Raw genomic sequence first — 5,073 nt, forward strand, 5'->3', positions numbered from 1 at the left:
AGATTTGGTCAAGTTATTAATTTTGTGTATGATTTCTGAGAAACAAGGGTGGCTCAACCTACCCCTTTGGCTCAATTTACTCCACTCTCCCCTACTAAACTTTAGTTGAGAAGCCAGCTAAGTCAAAGACACAATGTAAACAATGGACTGTCAGAGCTGTTACCGAACTAGATTATCCTAATGGTGATAAGCCTTTACACATGTAAATCAGCTCAAGGCCCGCCTTGACATGCTTCAGGCCAATCGCTTGGCCTGACAAATAATAAGTATAAATACAGTAATGTACACACTGAAGAGAGATATATATATATATATACTTTGTTTTATTTTTTTCAAAGCAAAATAGTGTTTTTTAGACACAACTGCAAACTTCAAGGAGCAGGCCAGTTCTTTCAAGGAGTTGGTATTATGGTGCCCACTGATGTCATTCTCCCCCCTTGCTTGAGGAACAATAGAGGAGCAATACAGAACAAAAGAGAGAACAAAACAGTTGTAGTCTGTGGATGTCACTGAGTCAGGGGTGAAAATCTGATATCAACTTTGGAGGGGACAATTACATGACATTTTCTCAAGAGCAATTCCTGAGGGGGACACCAAAAGTAGTGCTGTAACACATAGCCTACATTGTAATATGGTAAATGTATATTGAGGAACCAAAGAAATAAGGTGTTTGCCGTACTCCTAACTACCGGTACCCAAAACTACACAACTACTCACAACAGCAATACCATTGCCTTTAACAAATCTTAGTTCAGTCACCAGTTTAAGTTGAGAGTGGGGGTATCCATGGCATTTTCCAATTATGTTCCTATTTTACAAGTCAAAACAATGGAGAACCTTTCATAATGTTGCCAAACAAAGACTCAACAAACTTACCTGAGACTCCCTGTCTCTGCCAGTCTGTCCCTGCATATCTGTCCCCAACTCTGCTGTCTGTGTGCCATCTGTTGCCTGCTCTGCCTAATGACATCATTGTGAAACATTTCCATTAGAATTTAATTTCTTTCTTATGAACATTTTATCAACTAGTCTTTGAGATATTAGGCTACTAGGGTTCTTACTTTGCGTTTTGGTGTACTGAAAAATACTCTGATGTCTGTCTTTTATTTTTTTGCCATTTTTCTACCTGGATGGCTGGCTGGCTACACACACACACAGTGTGTAGGTTATTTACAGTAGGAGATGGGCTTCTATCATCTTATCTTTTATCATTCTATTTGGGCTTCGATCTAAAAGGTAGCTAGCAAATGTGAAACGGATTAAAATGACAAGAGTTGACAGCTGTATGAGTTCACCATTTACACAACATATGCTGCAACCTTTTGTAATTTTAATAGTTTGTTTCATATTGGCTGGCTTCCAACAATAGCTGAATTTGCAAAGCTAGCGAGCACCAATTCCGTTTTAGTGGTGTTTGCTATAATCTTTGCTACCCGGGTTAAATAAAGGTGAAATAAAATATTTATTTTATTTCACCTTTAGCTTTTGCAACGAGACCATTAAATATATTTAAGACAATGGTAGAAGAGAGTGTAGTTCTGTTCAGTTTGGACTTCAGTTTATCGCTAACCTTATCGCAGGGACTTTGAAGCACTAACTTACATCATCTGCATGCTGATCTTGGAATAAATTGACGATAGCAAAGATTCCATCTTTGACGAGGCCACATAAATGGAATAGCTAGCTTAATAGTTAATATTTGCACGCTAGCTCTGCATATTCAGCTAGTGTGTGTGCGCGATTGACTGGATTAACCTCACTTCAGTTACGTTCATTGAGTGCCTTTCAGACAGTAGATACGACCCCTCTGTTACCTTGCCAACTAAGGAACTGGCAGTGGATCAAAACATTGTGAGGCAAAGGGTGGGGGGGTCGCAATCTTTTAAAACTTAAAAACGCTCTATTAAGTGTCTATAATCAGCACAATTGCTTTCATTGCGTATTATTAATATTATTTAAATTACATAGTTATGTTTCAGTGATATATTGGGGGGGACAAATCATATTTTTCCAAGGATGGGGGGGTCGTGTCCCCCCCGTCCCCCCCGGGATTTCCGCCCCCGCACTGAGTATGCAGATATCCCATTTCATGGACCCAAGATCCATAGGTAAGGCTGAACATTGCAATATGAATGTCAATACGCACAATAAGCTGTATAGTGAGATGATTCCCCTCAGTTAAAGGTCGCTAATATGAGCTACAACACTAATATTTGTGTAAATTCTTCAGAATTAAAATCTGTGAGTTTCTCCGTGTAGGCTGATACCTATGGATCTTGGTTCTGTGAATTGGGGTAAGGCAGTGCAGTGTATATAAGTAGGCCCCCAATGCAATTCTAAAGTCTAATACATCCACAGTGCAATCTCAACAGATTTTTACTTGTTTGGGGGGTGAAATTAACTAATTATTGTCTTTCTTTGAACTTACATAACATTCCGACTTTGTTTAGCATTATCTAGCCCAAATATGGTATGATTGCACTATTTGTCCGTTTGAATATCTTTCAATGGGGGACTTGAATTTTGAAGGCAAACCACAAAGTCCATCATCGTGGCTAATCCTTATTATGGCTAGCTTCACACAGGTCACATAACCTATTGGATCCTGTAATGCAGGGTACACTGTTGTCTGCAGTGTCACAACTGTTGCAGGTGGGAGAAGAGAGGAGAGAGGGGTTTCTGAGATCTGCCCACAGCACACTCCCTAATCACCTGAACGTCACAGCAGTTTGCCACATGTAGCTATAACTCCACAGTCAGAATGCCTATGCTTCATGGATATAATGATTGATTGGCATTTGGCAGCCATCTGCATAAACGATCAGCTACGTATCATACCTTACACAGATTGCCTATTGATCACAATATTGCTTGTGAAAATAATTTTAGCTTTGATAGGAACTGTGAAACATTTTTACAAACTACACATTCTCTGACCAAGTCCTTTCATCTCTGACAAATTGATCACCATGTCATCATCATTCCTTCCTCTTCATTAATTGCTCCCCATAACTTTTTTTCTGTCATTATTTGCCTCAAAGATTGAGATATTTCACACCCCATCTCTTCACTTGAAAAATGTAATCATTAATCCTTTCCATGTGAACCTAGGCCTATAGGTCGTGCCAATGCTTGACATAACAGTACTCACTGTGCATTATAGCACCACCCCAGAGTGTAACCTACTCTAGTAACCCTATTGGGGTAAACAGTGTATACTATAACCTGCTGCTATCCCGGTGCATTAATGAGGGTCGTGCCAGTGTTGCAGTTGTAGCATTGAGAAGTTGATTATCGGCCAGGCCTTTGCCTCATAGTTAAAAGCTGGTCTTGTTAAGTCTGCAGATCCTTGCAATGAGAAGGCTGGTGTGTCTCGATAGGATTGGAGCAGTGAAGGTGGTTCCAGAACCAAACTGTGAGTTTACTGTGGATTGTATTGTATGAAAAGTAGTGATGAGCATGCACTCCCGTCAGAATTCCACCCTCTCTCCTTACAGGGCAGGAGAAACGTCCAAAGCATTTAATATGTTTTGGAATTATTTTGAATAGAAACTCAGTGTGTAATTAGAATTAAATCTCAGTATGTCTTTGAAAAGTAAAAAAACCTGATCCAGATTAAACCCCATTTTCCCTTCTGCTGTCGAAAACTTTGCCTAACACATCATCCATCTTGACAAATTGTCTCCTTAATGTTCTGTCTTCTCTCATTATACCCTGTGCAATCATCCCAACACCCTCACACTTTGCTCAAGCATTTCATCAGCCTGAATTAGATAATTTGACGCATTTAAATGGAGAGGATTGAGCTGTGTTATACATGAAGGGGCTTTCTTTGTCAAGGAAGCAATATTGATGTGTTTGAATCCTCACCACAGTTTCAGACTTTGGTTTCAAGGTGCTACATGTCATAGAAGAAAAGGGTGCTTATGATATATTTGTGTGGTACTGATTTGATGTGAAATGCCCTTCAGACAGAGTTTGTTGCTAATGTTGTTGCTCTGTAACTGTAAGAGTAAATAACAAAAAATGAAGGGTGAAACAGGGCTCCACTCTCCCAAAATCCACAGAGGCCTCCTCTCTTTCTCCTTCTTAAAATAGGTTAGGAATCAAAGCTACTCTCGTCTGGAAAAAAGATGTGCCTTCAGAGGCCAACCAATATAATAGTGCCTTTCTGTCAGATATAGGAAAAAGTAGAGTAGCAACAGTAACAGCTAATGAAAAATTGAAAAGAGAGTTACTTGGATGGTGACACATTCACCCAGAATCCCAAAATGCCCACTCTTGCTGCCATTATAAATGTGAGACTTTTTTGTGTCATTCGCCGTCATTTATAGTGTCCCTAAAGAAAGGCTATAATAACAGCCACCATAACCTTGAATGCTGTGAATATTCAGTTTCATTGAATCCTCAGTAACTTTACTTTCTTGTTTTGTTGGAGGAATGCTATTTCTCCTCCCTTAGATTTGTTTGGATATAGCTCCTGGGAAGATGTACACACACAAAACTGCATCCATGATTTTATGCCTTTCATATTTCCAAATCTCATTGAACGAATTCACTTCACACCAGCTGACCAACATAAAAAAATCACTGCAGTGTTTATGTAGACTTTACGATATTATTCACTGTAGTGTTTTTGCGGACAATACTGTAGTATTTACTGTAATGTATACTGTAGTATTTACAGTTAACTATAGTATAAATACTGTAGTAAAATAAAACTGTAGTATATACTACAGCAATTAATGTAGTGTTTTGAGGATTGTAGTATATTATAGTATTTAATGTAGTGGTTTTGCAGACTGTACTATACTCCCTTCCAAAAAAACATTGCGGTTTTGAAACTGCAGTAAAAGTGCAGTAACTTAAGTCGACTGTGGTATTTTGGACGCAGTAATTGCAGAATAACTGTAGTGTACTGAACTGCAGTTATACTGCACTCTAACTGCAGTTACACTGCAAAATTACTGCAGTAAAAAAAACGGTGTTATTTTGACTGCAATCTTTTTCGTAAGGGCTGTAGTATTTACTATAGTGTTTTTGTTTTAACACTCTTTGACCTAGAAGTGGAGG

The sequence above is a fragment of the Salmo trutta genome, chromosome 7 (genome assembly GCF_901001165.1).
Source record: "Salmo trutta chromosome 7, fSalTru1.1, whole genome shotgun sequence".
NCBI classification, from domain to species: domain Eukaryota; kingdom Metazoa; phylum Chordata; class Actinopteri; order Salmoniformes; family Salmonidae; genus Salmo; species Salmo trutta.